The sequence below is a fragment of the Pan troglodytes genome, chromosome 1 (assembly GCF_028858775.2).
Source record: "Pan troglodytes isolate AG18354 chromosome 1, NHGRI_mPanTro3-v2.0_pri, whole genome shotgun sequence".
In the NCBI taxonomy this organism is placed as follows: domain Eukaryota; kingdom Metazoa; phylum Chordata; class Mammalia; order Primates; family Hominidae; genus Pan; species Pan troglodytes.
Window position 1 is genome coordinate 107,144,033 of NC_072398.2, and position 19,283 is coordinate 107,163,315.

Here is a 19,283-nt window from a genome sequence, read left to right on the forward strand (position 1 = left end):
TCCTTTTCTTGGCCCGCGCGAACCCGCTGTGCGGCAGAGGCGGCCAGGTACCTTTAAGGCCCCGCTGCGCCTGCGCCTGCGCCTTGGGCTCTCTTGACGCGCCTAGCGAGACCCTGAGGATCCGGCTGGCCGCAGGCTATGGGCTGGGCGGCGGTTGAGACAGCGACGATATTGGGAGGGGTAGGTGAGGGTCGCGAGGCTGCGTGAGCTTCTGAGTGAACGCGGTGCTTTTGGGAACGCGGGACGGGCGACCTGTGGCGCCAGGAGCGGGCCGAGGCGCGGCGGCGCGGCTGCCGTCTGGATGGGAAGTTACGGTTTACAGCGAAGTCCACCCAGCGTTTCCGAGGTGAAGGCGCCGCGCCAGGCCGGGCGGGCGGTGAGTCCGGGACCCGCGGGTACACAGCTGGGTCGAGCTGCGGCTGTTGCAAGCTTTGTTGCGAGCGACGGAGGGCGAGGCGGGGTGGGGGGTTGGGAGGGCGTGTGTTCCGGCCCCGCCGGGGCTTAAGTTGCCTGCGTTGGATTCCTCGCTTGCCGCTGCCGCCCGCAGCCCTCATCTCTTGGGCGCTGGGGAAGAAACTCGCTGGCGGGTGTTGTGTGGCATCCCAGGGGGTGGAGGGACGAGCAGCTTCGGGGGCACGTCCTCGTGTATCCTGTGGAGGACCCTGACCCCGCACCCCACCCTCGAGGCCAGAAATCGGTTGCCTCTGGGGACCTGAGAGGCGAGACCACTCGCGCCCCTGGTTGCAAAGTTGGGGTCTTTATTGGCCTCCGGGATTCTGCTCCTGGCGGTTTCTCCAGGCTGGTGATGGGCAAGCCGGGTGTACCAAGTCCATGATGCACATGAGGAGCGTTTGTAGCCATCACTGAATCACCTCATGACTAGCGGGGCAGGCCTCTAATTCACCGCAGGATTTCCGGTAGGTTGGATTGTGGGGTTGGTGTTTGCACTCCAGAGAGTTGCTGTGATTTCCCTGTGTCTGTCTGTCTTTCTGGCTTGTTAGATCATCTCATTTGGCGTCCTTTCTCCGAAGAGTTAACCAAGACGTTTGGCGTGGTTTCCTTGCTTTCCTCCTCTCTTTTGCTGCTAGAGCTGCTTTCGAAAAGAAGTCTTTTCTTGCAGTGATACCTTTTCTTTGGGTTACAGTGTTGTTCATCCTTTCTTTGCCGAAAGAATGAATCCCAGTGCTTCACGAAGTTAAAGAAAAGATCTGCTGGTAGTGTTTAGTTTTTGTTCTGAGCTGATATGTGTTAGTAGCTTTTTGTTTTTAAATTTTATTAGTAAAATTTCACCAGTGAACCAGAAGCTCTTTTTTTCTATTGTGAAATGCTAGCTTTAAGATTTCTGAGAACTTTGTGTCAAAGAAATCTTTGAAAAGTTACTGAAGTATACAGAGAGGTTCACAATTTTAAATGTGCAGGTGGTCCGGGCGCGGTAGATCACACCTGTAATCCCAGCACTTTGGGACGCCAAGGTGGGCGGATCACTTGAGCCCAGGATTTCCAGACCAGCCTCGGCAACGTGCCAAAACCCTATCTCTACTAAAAATAGAAAAGTTAGCTGTGTGTGGTGGTGTGTGCCTGTAGTCCCAGCTACCCGGTAGGCTGAGGTGGGAGGATCACCAGAGCCCAGGAGGTTGAGATTGCAGTGAGCCGTGATCATGGCAGTGCACTCCCGCCTGGGTGGCAGAGTGAGACCCTGTCTCAAAAAAAAAAAAAAAAAAAAAAAAAGTACAGGTAATGAATTTTTACCAAGTGAACCACCACAGATCAAGAAATAGAACATTACTAGACTGGGGTATATTTGTAGGAGTGGCATTGTTGGTTTTAGAGGTATATGAATGATAAAATTTTAGTATTACGTATTGTTGAACGTTTTCCCAAAGTGGTTGTACCATTTAGCAGGGATATTCTGGTTACCCCACATCCTTGCTGATGCCTGTCAGTTAAAAATTATTTTGCCATTCTAGTAGGGGTGCAGTAATGTATCAGTGTGGTTTCATTTTGCATTTTCCTGGTATTGAGATTGAGTATCTTTTATTGGCATTTTTATGTCCTCTTTTGTGAAGTGCCTGTTAAATCTTTTTATCCAGTTTTCATTGATATGCTTTTCTGTTGATTTGTAATACTTTATTCTGGATATGCGTCCTTTCTAAGATATATGTGTATTGCATTTCCCTGTTTTCAATCTGTAGCTTGCCTTTTCACTCTTTTAATGGTGCTTATTCATGAGTGGAGATTCTCTAACTTTTTTTTTCTTTTTGAGACAAGATCTCACTCTGTTGCCCAGGCTGGAGTGCAGTGGCACAATCACAGCTGACCACAACCTTGACCTCCCAAGGCTCAGGTGTTGCTCCTGCCTCAGCCCCCAAGTAGCTGGGACCTACAGGGGAGCACCACCACACTCAGCTCTTTTCTGTATTTTTAGTAGAGATAGGGTTTTGCCACATTGCATAGGCTGGTCTGGAATTCCTAGGCTCAGGTGATACACCTGCCTCGGCCTCCCAAAGTGTTGGGATTACAGGCATGAGCCACTGCACCCAGCCTGAGATTCTTAATTTTAATGAAATTATACTTTATCAATCTTTTCCTTTATGGTTACTGCTTTTTGTGTCCTGTTTAAAAATCAATGCCTAACCTAGGAGTATGAACACATTTTTCTGTGTTAACCTTATAGCAATTTTATTTTAGTTTTTGCATTTCTTTTTTTTTTTTTTTCAGACAGGGCCTCACTCTGTTGCCCAGGCTAGAGTGCTGTGGCAGGATCTCAGCTCACTGCAACCTCCACCTCCTGGCTCAAGCGATCCTCCCACCTCAGCCTCCTGAGTAGCTGTGACTATAGGAGTGTGCCACCATGCCTGGCTAATTTTCATATTTTTTGTAGAGATGGGGATTCAACATGTTTCTCAGGTTTGTCTCAAACTCTTGGGCTCAAGTAATCTTCCCACTTAAGCCTCCCAGAGTGCTGGGATTACAGGCGTGAGCCACCCCACCCGGCTATGATTCACTTTTTACTACATGGATGTGTCTGCTTGATCCAGCACCATTTGTTGAAAAGACTATCCTTTTCCTTCTGCACCATTTGGCACTTTTTTTCATAAATTGGATGACTGTATGGTCATCCGATTTATGAAATTAGTGTGGATCTGTTTCTGTTTCTGGACCAACCTGGGCAACATAGTGAGATCCCTTCTCTACAAAAAATAAAAATAATAAATAAATGAGTAAAATTTAAAAAATAAGTGCATAGAGCAGATGGAGTCATAGGTGATAATTTATAAATGATTGTCAGTTTCTTGGCTACATACGGTGTTGGTAATTCAGATGTGTTGGGCGTTCAGGCAAAATGTATTAAGTGAATTATGTGGTGTTCACAGTGATTGCTAGATGTTCATTGTGACTTGAATTAGATGTTATTTGAGCCTCACAGAGCTACAGTTTTGACTCTTATTTATTTATTTATTTGTCTTTTTACAATTTTTACAATCTTCCTGTCAAGGCAGTAACTCTTTTATACTTAATTGTTCTTCGGTATACTTAATTACCAGGAAAACTTTATGGATTGTACCTAAATAAGCGTTAAGCCATTTAAAGGGCTGACGTGATGTGATGTAAACAATAGTATTCTACATAATAGTTTTAGGACTACATCGAATAATTTTTTTTTTTTCCTTGGGACAGTGTCTCGCTCTGTTGCCCAGTCTGGAGTGGAGTGGTATGATCATGGGTCTCTGCAGCCTTGACCTCTCAGGCTCAAGCAGTCTGCCCACCTCAGCTTCCTTAGTAGCTATATATATATAGCGGTGACCAAATATCCTAAAAGACATTGCACTTCATCATTCCATGCCTTCAGACATTTAAGGGCCATGGATGGTGATCTCCTCCAGAGACAAAATAAATGCTGGTGCACAACAGGTAAGTGTAGTATAATTTGGGTACATCAGCTTTCGGCATTTAAACTATGGGTCACACATGTTAGAGCAAGAGGGCAGGTTGGATCCTGATTGCAGGAGGGAGTGTTTTTCTCTTAACTTTCCAATAGCATCATGGTGTTTACCACTGCTATTTCAGAGTGAGGCAACATTTTTTGTTTGGTTGGTTTTGTTTCGGATTTTTGTTCCTTTTCAGCCAGGGTCTCACTGTTGCCCACGCTGGAGTGCTGTGGCAAGATCACAGGCCAGTACAGTCTTGACCTCTTGACCTTCAGGGCTCAATGAATCATCCTACCTCAGCTTCCCAAGTGCTGGAGTTACAGGGACACACCACCACCATGCCCAGCTTATTTATTTACTTTCTGAGACAGGGTCTCACTCTTTTGCCCAGTCCGGAGTGCAGTGGTGTCATCAGAATTCACTGCAGGCTCGAACTCCTGGGCTCCAGTCATCCTCTCACCTCATACTCCTGAGTAGCTGGGACTAAAAGTGGGCACCACCATGCCCAGCTAATTTTTGTATATTTTGTAGAGACAGGGTTTCACCACTTTGCCCAGGCTAGTCTCAAACTCCTGGGCTCAAGTGATCCTCCTGCCTTGGCCTCCTAAAGTGCTGGGATTACAGGCAGTTATTTTGACGTACAATTATGATGGGTTAAACTGAAACATGGGGCAGGAAGGTAAGGATGAGTCAGACAGATTCGATAAACAGGTTTTGCTTGATGTGCCCCTGGTTTGCATTGTCAGTGCAATCAGGAGGAATTTACAACTTAAAGGAGCCCTAACAGTGTACGTATTCCAGTCAATAGAAAAAGAGACCAACTCTTTCAGTTGCAGTAAGCACTGGAATTGTGAATAACTGCTTATACAGGCCGGTATGTTGGGCGAAATTGTACCATAACAGATGTCAGCTACTCGCCATCTTGGTTAGGAAGATTGCAGGTCACCTTTAAGTGAAAACCTCCACTGACAGATGTCCACTGTGGTAGGGTTGCCTTTTAGATATGAGAAACATGAATCTGTGTGTCAATGCCCTTATGTTTACTGCCACAGAGATTGGGAAATAATACCTGATGTGAGCCAGGTGCAGTGGCCCACACCTCTGGTCCCAGCTAGTTGGGAGACTGAGGGAGGAAGATGGCTTGATCCCAGGAGGTGAAGGCTACAGTGAGTTATAATCACACCACTGCATTCTGGCCTGGGCAACAGAGTGAGACCCCATCTCAAATAATAATAATAATAATAATATTAATAATACCTATGTGGTGCTCTCCAGTGGACTTGGAGGGAATATTTTATTTGATGTTGTTTCCAGTATTTGATGTTGTCTCCAGTTTATAGGCATAATTTTTTATATTTTCATCCCTCAGCAGCTCATTATGAAAGGAATATTTTATTAATTTTGGAGCTCTTGGTAAGAAGTTTTGTGAGAACTTAGCAATAATGGAGAATGTTACCTTTAAGAAGTGCAGGTTCATAAGACCCTTCATCTAACCACTGCATGGGTCTTCCTGTTATTATTTCAAAGGGAGGGAGTGGAAGTTTTCCAGAAACACTGGGGGATCTTTGGCCAGGGAAGGTTAAAAACTTCTGTTATCTTTGTCAATTGAGTTTTTATTGTATCATTATTGAGTTGCACTAGTCCAGAGGATTAGGGGTGACAGGCACAATGGAAATGTTGGGACATAGGCTAAACATTACAAATGGATCCAGCTACCTGCCTGATAAAGTGTGTTCCTCGGTTGCTATGTAGATCAGATGGCATTCCCCATGAGGAATGATTTTTTTCTAATCACAATCTACCTGCTACTTGGGCTGTGGCTCATGAGTATGGAAATGCTTCGCCCCAGTGAGAGCACATATAAATTAGCACCAGAAAGTATCTGTGACCCTGAGATGGAGACAGCTGGATAAAGTCTAACTGCCATGTCTCAAAGGGTCCTAAAGTTAAAATGTCCCTGTGACCCATGAAGGGGTTTTCCAGGATTATGTTTGGGACAGAACAGATAGTACTACAAGAATAAACCTCTTGTGCAATCATAGGTGATGGTTTTCAATAGCACTGCTTTCCCCATGCTATCATTTAGTCTGAATTCCAATGAGTCAGCTTATGAACTACTTTAAAAAGGGTAATTGAAGCCTAAGGGGTAGATCAGTGTATCATTGGGCCCATACCATACGCCTGTTTCTGAAGAAAAACTTGTTCCCTTTATCTTGCCAGAGATCTATCTTCTGCTTGGGAGATCCCACGTGTGCTTCTTCTAATAACGTTTTCAATGGGTCATAAGTCAGCAAGGTCATTTAGAGAAGTTCTGTGTCTCTTGTTACTTTCAGAGCTGCATTCTTAGCTGCAGCATCAGCAAAATGGTTGTCCTTGCTCTCCAGAGTACCTAATTTTGAATGACAAGGAATTTTGATGATGGCCAAAGATTTGGGTTTTCAAATTGCTCCTAAGAGTTCAGAGACTTATTGGTCATTTTTGATGGGTTGACCTGGTGAAATAAGAAACCTAGGTTGCTTCTAAAGCATTCCAAAATCACCACCTTCTCCAAATGCATCTCCGTGGTCAGTGTAAATATTAGGCTGACGCGGGAGGATTGACTGAGCCCAGGAGTTCAAGACCAGCCTGGAAACCACAGTGAGACCTCCTCTCTATAAAAAGTTGAAGAATTAGCCAGGCGTGGTGGCATGCACCTGTGGCCTCATCTACTCGGAGGCTGAGGTGGGAGGATTGCTAGAGCCCAGAAGTTTGAGGCTGTGGTGGGCCATGATGGAGCCACTGCACTCCAGCGTGGGTGACAGAGTGAGAACCTGTTTCAATAAATAAATAAATAAATTATTTTCAACCATTTAAAATATCAATGACAGATTTATTTGGCCTTTTAAGTGCATTGCTAAATTCTCCTCCAATCTACTTCTAAATCTAAAGCAGAGCCTGCTTTAGAAAGAGAAGAGGAAAATGTATTTCAATTTAGAAAAGGGAAGTCTTTTACAATATTCTTAATTCACATTATGGTGAAGCAGTATACACAATAGTAGGCTCCCCTCTTCCTGTGGGTTTTACCTTGAAAGGGGCTGCCAGAACAGAAGTTTCAGGGAAGGGGCCAGAGCCCTGGGGACTTTCCTCAGGTGATGGTGATGGAAGAAGAGGCAAGGCAGGACAGGAGGGCTCAGGTAAGGGAGACTATGCAGGTGCAGGGGCAGGAGGAAAAGGAGCAGTTGGAGGCAAAAGAGACAAAGCCTCCTCAATATTTCTCAATTCAGAAAAAGCATCAGATATCCCCAGTTTAAATCCTCAATGGAGGCAATTTTCTCAGTAGTTCTTTTAGAAATTTCTAGGTATCATTGGAAGTAAGTCTCCCATTTAATTTGCCTGATTCTAAAACCAAATTTTTCCAATTGTGTGCCCTAATAAATTATTTTAGTCATTTCAAAAGATCCCCGTTTTCTCCATTCTACTTAGGAGTTTTTCTGGTTAGGTGGGTCAGGTTTCTTGGATATTTACAAGAGGATGCTTCATAACTGTTATACAGAAACCCCAGCTGGTGGTTCTAAACGGGGTTGTTTCTTCAAAGTATGCTCAGATTTTGAAGCTTGATTTCCCATAATTCAGGAGCTTTGCAAAGATGATCAAAATCTGGGATGTGTTTTGGGTCACAGTGTCCTGCTTATGTAGTCACTCTTACAGATATCACCGGAGTTGTGTATCACTGTCTCAGTGGCTCCCACTGTTTCTAACCACCAGGTGGCCACAGAGTGCATCTGCTCTGGGGGACCCATCGCTCATATACCCTCCCAGAAGAGCAGGAAAGGGGATTCGTAAATACGTTCTTCTGATGGGGAATGCTCTATGAGGCCGCCTTCACGTGGTGAGTAGTGACCGTGACACCTCTGCAGCGTCCCTGGTCACTTGTAGCCCCTGAAAGGGTCAGCGGGAGCAGATCACTTCTTTTCTTCAGGGCTGGAGAAAGTACCTCCGTGCATTTTCCAGGTAAGAACTAACAGGGGCCGGGCACATTGGCTTACGCCTGTAATCTCAACCCTTTGGGAGGCCGAGGTGGGCAGATCACCTGAGGTCAGGAGTTTGAGACCAGCCTGAACAACATGGAGAAACCCTGTATCTACTAAAAACACAAAATTAGTTGGGCGTGGTGGCAGGTTTGTAAAACCAGCTACTTGGGAGGCTGAGGCAGGAGAATCACTTGAACCTAGGAGGCGGAGGTTGCGGTGAGCCAAGATCCCGCCATTGCACTCCACCCTGGGCAACAAGAGCAAAACTCCGTCTCAAGGAAAAAAAAAAGAAAAAGAATTAGTCACAAGTGAAAACCTAAGTTCAAACTTTCATAAAAGCATGCTACAGAAAACAAAACCACCGGTGCCTACCTGCCAATATCTTGACCCAGACCTTCCTGATGAGGGACAGAGGCAGAAAAGGCAGAAGCTTTCCACACAGTCCTTTGCCTGACTGTGACCCAAACTTTCTGTCCTGAGGCAGAGGTGGAAAGGGCAGTTTTTTCCCCCTGAAACTCAAGTCTCTTAACCCGAGGGTAAAGACAGAAAACCTCCATTGTAGAAAGGGAAGGCTGGAAAGGACAACTCAAGCAAACTCCAGGCCTTCAACCAAAGAGTGGGAAGGTCCAGATTTCAGGAGGATTCACCACTTACTGCCCGTCTGTTTCTCTGAGTCAGAACGTGAGGATTTCAAAGCTGGCCAGGCACCTAGTCCAGGAGGAATGTGGTCTGAGAGACAAAAATAGATGTCACCTTGTAGACTAAGACAGACTCTAAGGTTAAGAAAACAAAAGTTACCTACGGGTCAAGGATTCAGGGCTGGACTGGCATAGCAACTTCCTAAATTTCTGTGTCTACAAGAAAAACCACACTCTTGCTAAACTCCTTAACAATAGGAGCTAGCAGGCAAATTGTCAAAATCTTCCCAGCAATTTTCAACTGGATTTACAACCCAGATCACCAGACCTCTGATGGGACAGAGGAGTGCCCTTCCATTCTTTCCTGATAAGCAACTGCAGACCTCAAGCCAGTTTCAGCCATGTTACAGGGACTGCACACAAACCGACTTCATGTCCTATAGTTCACCTTTTGACATAAAGAGCCAATTTCCATCTAATTTTAATGCTAAAATCTCTTCCCAATGTGAAGATGAGGTGCACGTTACATATATGTTTACCCGTTGCACATGAGCTCAACACCCCTCAGAAATGGCGTTTCTCCAAACCTGCTGAATATGTATAACTCCATTGTGTGATACACACCGTGTGAGGCACAAAAACCAACCTGCCCTCTCTCGCTCTCTCTCTGAAGAGAAAGCACCTCTTCAAAGACACACACTGGAGACTGTCTCTTCCTGGACTGCAAACTGATCTCACCAATCAAATTCTTACTACTATGTAGCCACCCTGGAGGCCTTTGAGAGGACAGTCAGATGGTCAGAGATGAGTCGCTCTGCATTCTGCTCCCTGGGCCAAAAACGTCGACCTAGAAGGAAGGGGCTTAAGCACAAACATGATTTAAAAAGTTTGTTTGAGCCAATGTGAGGACACTTGCCCGGAAGACTCAGATCCAAGCAATCTTGGATGTGGGCTCCATTTGCCCTTTGTTACAAGCAGGTTTCTAAAGACCAAAAAGGGAGACGGGGAGTTGGCTGGTACAAAATTGCTTGTCAGGAACTCCCTGAAGTTTACAGAAATAACATTGATTAATGATTAGCTATACATTGTTCAGCTACAGGGAGTGAGAGATGGTGTCCAGTGCAGCATGTTTAGGTTGCTTTATAGCCACTTGTGGTGATAGCAAGCTGTTTCAATAGATGAATACACGGCTTCAAAACAGGGACATAAGACGTTGTTGCTGTCTCATTTTAATGCCTAACTCTGGGCTTGTTAATTTGAAAGCACTCACTTTCCTCACATAAAATTTCTTTTCTTTCCTCAGACATTTGAATTCTTTATAGTTTAGGAATATTTTGAATAAATATGTATTTGTTTTACATGTCTTTGGTAAACCATATTCACATGTTTCTCTAGAAATAGAAATTCCAATAGAAATATAATGCCAGGCATATATGTACTTTTAAATGTATTAGTAGACATGTTTTAAAAAGTAAAAAGAAAGAGGTGAAATTATTTTTTATAATATATATTCAACTAAATATATTTAAGGTATTATCATTACCCCATGTGACACTAGCAAGATTTCAAGTGTTCAATAGCTACCCGTGGTTTGTGGCTATCATATTGGAAAGCACAAGTCTATGGGGTAGAAAAGTTGAATTTCTGGGTCACAGCATATATGTATGTGTGTTTTACCACTAGAATATACAGGCAAACAATTTTCCAAAGTTTTTGAACTTATTTATACTCTTGCCAGAAATGAATAGAAGATTATAACGCTTTCGTTGTGCCAAAATCTGGGAATGTCTTTTTTTTTTAAGTCAAGTTTACTGAGGTATAATTAAAACTCACCAGTGTTACATGTTGTACATGGTTCTCAGTGATATACTCTCTTTGCAAAGCTGGCTTTTGGTGGTAGCTTTGATTTAAAAGCTAATGCCACGTAAAAAAATTCAATACGTAGGGCCAGGCGAGGTGGCTCATGCCTGTAATTCTAGCACTTTGGAAGGATGAGGTGGACGGATCACTTGAGGTCAGGGGTTTGAGATCAGCCTGGCCAAAATGGTGAAACCCCATTTCTACTAAAAATATAAAAATTAGCCAGGTGTGGTGGGGGGAACCTATAGTCTCAGCTACTTGGGAGACTGAGGCAGGAGGATCATCTGAGCTCTGGAGGCTGAAGTTTCAGTGAGCTATCATTGCACTACTGCAGTCCAGCCTTGGTGACAGAGTGAGACTCTGTCTCAAAAACAGAAAAAAAATGTATATATATATATGTGTGTATATATATATGTGTATATATACACACATATATATATACACACACATATGTATATACACACATATATATGTTGTGAACTCAACAAGCAACACTATTCTCCAAGTAAAGTAATATAGAGAGAGAATCTTAAGGCAATCAAAATTATTTATTATTATTTATTAACTAATTTTAAGGCAATCGAAATTAATTATTTATTAACTCTATTATTATTATCAAAATTATTAACTCCATTATTAACTCCATATAATCATTAATATTGGTCATGGATTTTAAAATTAACTATATATCTTGAAATTACACATTGAGCTGACATTTAATAGAGGATGATGGCATCATGTATTAGATGACATCTAAATATATTTACGAAGAAATTGTAAGTGGAATAATTCAGTCTCCTAGTTTCTAGAATTATCTCCTTTTAAAGATATTACCTACTGGATTAGTAAGTAACTGAGTCCAAATCTCACCCTACTTGCTGCATGACAGCCAAGAAGTCAGGAGACACAAGGTGTTGGGGCAGGGAAGGTGACTTTATTTAAGAGGGCTAGTAAACCAAGAACATGGTGAACTAATGTCCTAAAGAAACATCTCAAGTTAATAAAAATTTCTGGCTTCTTGTATGTTAGGGAAAGGGGTAAGAAGCAGGGGATTGAGGTCAAGAGGTGGCTGACACTCCCAGACATCTGGGCAGCAGTGAGGGCCCAAGGGGGCTTTGAAACTTCTTTCTCTTTGGTAAGGTCACCTGAATAGAACACGGTTACTTGTGTGCATACATCCCTTAGCTCCTCAGGGGTTAGTTTTGGGAAGGGACTATTACATCCTTGCATTCTTGTTATTATTATTATTATTATTACTATTGAGCCTGAGTTTCGTTTTTGTTGCCCAGGCTAGAGTGCAATGATGCGATTTCGGCTCACTACAACCTCTGCCTCCCAGGTTCAAGCGACTTTCCTGCCTCAGCCTCCCAAGTAGCTGGGATTACAGGCATGTGCCACCAGACCCAGCTAATTTTGTATTTTTAGTAGAGATGGGGTTTCGCTATGTTGGCCAGGCTGGTTTGGAATCCCTGACCTCAGGTGATCCACCCACCTCGGCATCGCAGAGTGCTGGGATTACAGGCATGAGCCACTGCGCCTGGCCTAATTAGCTAATTTTTAAAAATTTGTAGAGACAGGAGTCTCACTAGGTTGCTCAGGCTGGTATGGAACCCCTGGCCTCAATCGATCTTCCCTCCTCAGCTGCCTAAAGTGCTAGATTACAGCTGTGAGCTGCCACACCCTGCTTAATTTTCTTATTTTAATTTTATATATATGATTATTACTGTACTTAAGATAATCAGGAAGTAATTTCTTTAAAGTTTTAGAGACTTAATTTATCTATTCACTCCACTGAAAGAGTATGCCAATTGGTTTCATAAGAAAATATATTTATACATTAGAAAAATTCCTTCCACCAAACCAGGGGGCATTTGAAAGCAAATAAATGGGTTATGTAACATCATTTAAGGTGAAAACAGAGGCAATTGTGTCTATTAACAATGCTTATGAATGAGGGAAACAAACTGAAAAATTAACATCATTAGATCCTTGGAAAACCCTCACTGCTGAAAATCTGAGTAATTCTTTGATCCCCTTTTGAGTCTGGCAGGACATTCTCCTTCCAGGCATATAAAAGTGAATGAATAATTTCTTTTCATCCATTTTCATTAAGGGCTGAACTTCCTTACTGTTCTAGAGATTGTTAAATTTGATTTGTGTAGTTGTGAGAAGTGCTCAAATTGCTGATTCCATTGCTTACTTGTGATCATATCACTCTTTTTTTCTCCTTTCTGTAGTGTGATTTAAACTTCATCCTTAAAGGGCATATATTTGAATTTTTCAGCTAGTTAGAAACCTGAATATATGAATCAAAGAAAACTGTTCCTTACATGCTGCAGATTCAGTTTTCCTCCTGTGCTAAGATCTCTTTTAGGTCTATTAATTTGTTACGGCCAAGAGCTCCTACGGAATGAAATTTGGTTGGGGGTGAGGGGCATTGAGTAGTAAGATCATCTTTATAATAGAGATGCCACTCTTGCAGATATTGACAGCTACTGGGCCCATAAAATTTTTACCAAACATTGGAAAGATGAGATATGAGCAACTTCCCATTTGCTGCAGTCTCAAATATCAGGAAATACAATTATCCTCAGGACAATGAATAAACAATCAAAAAAGACTCACAGACTAGATTAGCTGTCAGGTATCACCAAACGGATGGATTCTTGCCAAACACCACCCAACAGAGAGTGTCCTGAGAAATTCATTCCATAATATTTACCAGAAATCTACACTGATGCCACTGATGGCAGAAAACAATGATGCAAACATGAGAGAGAGAGAGAGAGAGAGAGAGAGAGAAGGAAAGGACTTGTCCAATGACCATACTTAGTATTTTAAAGCAAAATTGCTCAGTTTCTGCTCATGAAAACAGAAGAACTGCGGGAACAAGAGCCAATAGCTCTAAGGATCCAGGTCTGCACCAGGGGCCTGTTAGGTGCAGGATTCTATTGGCTCCAATGATGGGTCTCAGATGGACTAATTTTTATAGACATAGCCTCTGAAAGAAATCTATCAAGGAATCATATAGAGACACTTATCTGCATGCTCATTCTCCATTAATATAGAAGGGAGAACTGGCATTAGATTGTTTTCAGCAAATAAAAGTAAAATCAAGATTTATAAAGAAAAGAGGAAAGGGGAGGAGAAAAAAAAATATCTGGGACCATTGTGATTTTGCTTTCTTTGGATAAGCGACTTGGCAGAAAGCTATCAAAGAAGTCGCTGTGATCTGTCTTCTCTGGACCCATGTGACTTGGTCACCACAGGAGACAATGACAAGCCAGGCACAGTGACTCACGACTGTAATACCAGCACTTTGGGAGGCTAAGGCAGGTGCATTGCTTGAGCTCAGCTGGAGAGCAGCCTGGTCAATGTGATGAAACTCCATCTCTACAAAAAAATACAAAAATTAGCCAGGCATGATAGTGTATGCTGCTAGTCCCAGCTACTCAGGAGGCTGAGGTGGGAGGATCACCTGAGCCCAGGGAGGTTGAGGCTGCAGTGAGCCGTCATCATGCCACTACACTCCAGCCTAGGTGACAGAGTGAGGCCCTGTCCCAAAATAAATAAATTTTAAAAAGAAACAGGGCTGACCATGGTGGCTCATGCCGGTAATCTCAGCACAAAACTTTGGGAGACTGAGGTAGGAGGATCACTTGAGCTCAGGAGTTGGAGACCAGCCTGGGCAAGATAGTGAAATCACATCTCTACAGAATTATTATCATTTTTTAATAGCCACCTATGATGGTGCATACCCATAGTTGCAGCTACTTGGAAGGCTGAGGCAGGAGGATCACTTGAGCCCAGGATTTTGAGGCTACAGTGAACTATGATCATGCTACTGCACTGCAGCCTGGACAACAGAGGAAGACCTTGTTGCGAAAAATAAAATAAAATAAAATAAAATAAACATAAAATGTCTTAGAAGTTTAGCTGTCCATCCTATGCAACAGAATATCTGTGTGTAATGTCCACCATGTCCTTCTGTTGTATTGTCCCCTTAGTTAAGCCGGGAGGGAACCTGTCCCCTTATTAGAATATCATGGGCACATGGCAAACACGGTGGCTCATGCCTGAAATCCCAGCACTTTGGGAGGCCGAGGCAGATGGATCTCCTGAGCCCAGGGGTTGGAGACCAACCTCGGCGACATAGCAAGACCCTATCTCTTAAAAAAAAAAAAAAAAGGTGAATGTGGTGGTGCATGCCTATAGATCCAGCTACTCTGGAGGCTGAGGTGGGAGGATCACTAGAGCCCAGGGGGTGGAGGTTGTAGTGAGCTGAGATCAAGCCACTGCACTCCATCCTGGGTGACAGAGTGAGACCTAGTCTAAAATAAAGTGGGGGTGGGTAGGGTGGCAGACAGTTTGTTGTGCCAGCAAGTAAATGAAGAAAGGGGCAGTATGAGAGTTGAGAAATAAATTGGAATATGATTTGGTATCGCTCGTGCAGAGGATAAATGTGCTAAATGTGCTGAAGTTAGAGGCATTATGTAAGGTCCATTGCAGTGGCTCATGCCTGTAAATCTTGGCACTTTGGGAGGCCTCGGAGCTGCTTGAGCCCAGGAGTTTGGAGACCAGCCTGCGCAACATGTTGAAACCCCTTCTCTACAGAACATACAAAATTTAGCAGGGCACCGTGGCCCGCGCCTCTAATCCCAGCTACTGGGAAGGCTGAGAGATGGGAGGATCACTTGAGCCTGGGAAGACGAGGCTGCCATGAGACATGGTTGGGCCACTGTGCTCCAGCCTGAGAGACAGAATGAGACCCTGTCATAAAAACTAAAAATAAAAATTAAAAAGCCTGTAATGTAGCAGTGGCACATCTAGTTCTCTACACTATAGAAATATCAGTGGTCAAAGATATATGTACAAGAATGATGGTTTCAAGATTCTTTGTAGTCCTAAAATCATGAAGCCAATCTCTTCAAACACATTTTGAAAAGGGTTAAGTAAATCATGTACAAACTGAGGGGGGAAATGCTGTTTTCAAAAATGATGGAGAGGATTATTATGATGATCAATGATTCCACTGGTCGCATTATTGATTGAGCAATCACTAAATCCAGGCCCATCCTGGGGATAGGACACCTCTCTAGGCCTCCTATTAAAAATGAAAAAAATGGAAGCTGGTCTATAATCCATCCAAGCCTATAAGGGGCAGGCATGAGGATTTTATCGCACCAGAAGTGACTTGTTTGGTCTCTGATTCTTGCACTCAGGCACAAGACAACCTGATATTTCGGGAGATGCTCTGTCAGAATTGGATCTCTGAGTGGGGTGGCTCTTGATAGGGATCCCTGTTAACTGTGACTAGAATCCTGAGAAGAGAAAAACCTTCCTGAAATGGGCATATCCCTGGCTGGCCTGGAACCAACCTTTCGGACTTAGGACTATGGGAAGAATAGGGGGAGATTCTCTAGTGATGATAATACATGAATGCTTTAAAAGCTAGAACAGGCGTCCCTGGGTGGTCTTGAACTACTCACCGTTCGGTTAATAGCCGAACGCGCTGACCGATTGCGCCACAGAGACAGGTACTAGTGATTCCACTGGGCGCTATAGGCAGGGCGCACTCACCGAACTCCCCAATCCCTTCCAGCCTCAGAGCCCGCCTGGCAGGACTACTGAGCAAGGCCTTGGAAAATCGGAGCGATTAGAGTGGTGAGTCGCGCTGGTCACACTGCACACCTGCGGGTTGGGAGATTCTGGAGCCAGAAGGAGAGCCGAATGGCCTTCGCCCGCCCTGCTCCTCGTCCGCTTCAGAAATCCCCGGAAACGCCCCGGTCCGCGATCCGGGCCCGAGCAGCCAGGGGGGCCTAAGGGAAGCTGAACGCCGGGTGAGCTACCTGGATGGCTCTTCCGGTTCTTTGTGCGGCCTTCACCCAGTGAGGGAGCCTGTGCCCCCCTGCCCAGTCGCTTTCGGGGCGCTGAGGAGCTTCCGCTGCCATCTTCGGTTGCTGTGTCCCGCACGGAGGGTCCACCAGGGCAGGGATAGTGGTGAGGGTCGCTCGTGGATCCCCTCGCGGGGAGCAGGGTCTGGCACACACCAGGGCGCAGGATTAGGACTTGTTGAATGAATCCATCGTGGCCTTTATCTTTTAGTCCTCTGAAGAGCGTTGAGAATGGAAATCATAAGATATTTTTTCCATTAGGAAGTTCTTTTTACAAGGCGTTTATTCAGGTTGACTTCTCGGCACCCCGCGGGGCGGGCAACGGGCAGGGCCTCCAGTGCACCTTCTGCGCAGTGGAGCCGAGGGGGCTCAGCTGGGCGGTGGTCGGGTCGTGAGGCGGGAGGGCGGGAGCGGGGGGAGGGAAAAGCAAAAGCGGGGAAAGAAGCCGGGGAGCGGTGGACCAGACATTCAGACCTCCTGAAAGGCTCGTGCGGAGGCAGAGGCGGGATCTTCCGGAGGTGAGAATTGTTTTGTTATTGTAGCAGAATGGGGAGGAATTGAGGGGAAAATGGAGATAGAACCTGAAAGAGCCCCAAACGCGAGAACGTGTAGCTCCCCAAGTGTAAGATCTCACAGAAGAACTAGACAGAAAACTAGGCGTCTGGGAAGCCTGAAATCCTTGGAGGAGTGGCATCATCATGACCCTCTGTGTTCTCACTTATAAGTGGGAGCTGAATGATGAGAATACATGGACAGATAGAGTGGGGGTGGGGACAACACACACTCGAGCCTGCCAGAGGGTAGGGCTGGGAGGGTACCCTCAGTTTCTTTTCTTCTGCTTTTCCTCCTAATTCAGTGTGGAAGATGATCAAAGTATGACATTTCTTCTACCCCAGAGGTTGGCATTTCTGCAGGCACAAATGAGCTTGGTTTTCAAGCACCGCTCTTTGAACACAAGGAATTCCTTTAATGATCACGCCGGACTATATAGACTTTGGAATCAGACTCTTTGAATTCCAGCTCTGCCATTTACCAACTTTGACACTTTGGGTAAGTCCTTTTAACCTCTTTAAGCCTCAGTTTCCTTTTCTGTAAACAGGAATAATGATAACTAACAATAATAATAATAGTCCTTTCTCATCGATTAAAAATAAACTGAGCTGCAACTGCTATTTGTATGCTCTCGACATATGTGTGTGCAAGTATATATTTATTTTATATAGGTACCGATATACTATATACAGTATGATGTAAATAATAAAATGCAAAAAAGTAAACTAAATAATAAGGTTACAAAATAAACAAAAACAAATAATTTAATATTTTCTTTTTATCCTGCACAAATACTGGGAGCGTTACTTCCACTTTCAAGAACCTTAATGCATGTAGTGTGTTTAGCAGGCTGCATAGCACAAAGTAGTACTCAGGATGTGTTAGGTTATTACTTATGTTCGTGCCTAAGGAAAAGTTTAATTGGCGAAACTTCAGTCATTCTTGCAATGGAGAACATTCTGTTTCCTTTGGCTTCTTTTTTGACGTGACTTTGCTCTTATATAAGCAGCAGAGAATGGCTGAGTTGTAAGTCAAACTCTTTCAACATGGAAGAAACTTATTGCACAGTTCTGGTCAGCATTTTTTTTCTGCTCAGGTGTGCTCTACATTCACAATTATTTTCCACAAGGTTTCCTGTTCGAAGTAGGATTGGTGACTTCCCTTCCTTCAGACAAGCAATGATAACACAGTTGTGTTCCCTTGTGTGAGTCTGGGGTGACGTTGGCTCCTTGAGAAATGAAAACTTTATCATAAGAATCTGTGAAAATGGGGAAAATGGGAAAAGGAGGATAGATTCAAAATTGGAGGAAAACAGGAAAATCTCTCTTCATTTTTTCTAATTGTTCTTTTAATGAAATCAGTACTGCCCTTTGGCATTAATGATCATATGCAAAAGGTAAGACACATTGATTTTGGATTTTATTGTTGTAGCATGGAGTATAAGTCTAGATATTTGTATAAATATTCTTGGTAGTGATGCTTCTAATTTCACACTCATTTATTTGTTATTCCTAAGCATTGGTATATATGCTTAGCATTTACATCTATGTCAGGCCCTGTGCTACTTTGAGTGTGAATTTATCTTCTGAACAAAGAGAAGCAAACCAAGGGAAATCAGGAAGCAAATCTAGCAAATCAGAAGCAAATCTTGCAAACGAGGAACCCAAGATTTGCTAGAAAATTTAATGTGAACCAAGTAGTGATTGACCTTACATTTAAAAATTAGTATCAACCTTTCTTCTTGGAAGATCATTTCTTTTTCCTTTTCTTTTCTTTTCTTTCTTTTTTTTTTTTTTTTTTTTGGACAGGGTCTTGCCCTGTTGCCCAAGCTGGAGTGCAGTGGTGCCATCATAGCTCACTGCACCCTCAACCACCTGGGCTCAAGTGACCTTCCCACCTCAGCCTCCTGAGTAGCTGGTACTACAGGCACATGCCACTATGCCCTCCTAATTTTTAAATTTTATTATCTTCTGTAGAGTTGGGATCTCACTATGTTGCCCAAGCTGGTCTTGAACTCTTGGGCTCAAGTGATCCTCTCATCTTGGCCTCTCAAAGTGTTGGGATTACAGGCATGAGCCACCATACCAGGCCTTGGAAATTCTTTTATAACCTAAAATGTAAAAGCTTGGCAAAAATCTTAAAATATTTTTAAAAATCAAGGAATTAAAGGCAGAATAGAAATTTGCATTAATCTTGAGAAAAGTACTCAGTAAGTACTCAGTAAGTATTTTAATTATGTTTTGGTTATTCTGGATCCACCGGGTGTCCAGGCTTAGAGATTTCCTTTATGTTCAGCCTTTTCTGTTGGCTTCACTCTTCTTGAAGCATAAAATCTTAATGTAGGCAATGGTGATGTGAGTGTGTTTGCATACTTTTTTTGTTCTTCTCTTATTTCTGCAC

At 43.6% G+C, this 19,283-nt stretch overlaps 1 protein-coding gene and 1 non-coding gene across 10 annotated transcripts in view; one reads left to right on the forward strand and one right to left on the reverse strand.

The window, feature by feature from the left end:
- Positions 1-241: 241 nt before the first annotated feature.
- Positions 242-19,283, forward strand: part of LOC745383 (Krueppel-like factor 5) — a 75,565-nt gene continuing 56,523 nt past the window's right edge. For 4 of the 9 annotated variants that reach the window (XR_010158829.1, XR_010158827.1, XR_010158828.1 and 1 more), the window contains exons 1-7: positions 252-376; positions 799-917; positions 2,719-2,907; positions 3,679-3,912; positions 7,674-7,919; positions 16,040-16,849; positions 17,188-17,381. The gene's annotated coding sequence lies outside the window, so the exon portion shown is untranslated. Of the gene's footprint in view, positions 377-798; positions 918-2,718; positions 2,908-3,678; positions 3,913-7,673; positions 7,920-16,039; positions 16,850-17,187; positions 17,382-19,283 lie in introns of all 9 variants that reach the window. The other 5 variants (XM_063815274.1, XM_063815276.1, XM_063815278.1 and 2 more) reach the window with 5 other exon arrangements.
- Positions 15,899-15,972, reverse strand: TRNAN-AUU (transfer RNA asparagine (anticodon AUU)). The gene has a single exon. It is a non-coding gene; the product is annotated as a tRNA-Asn (tRNA).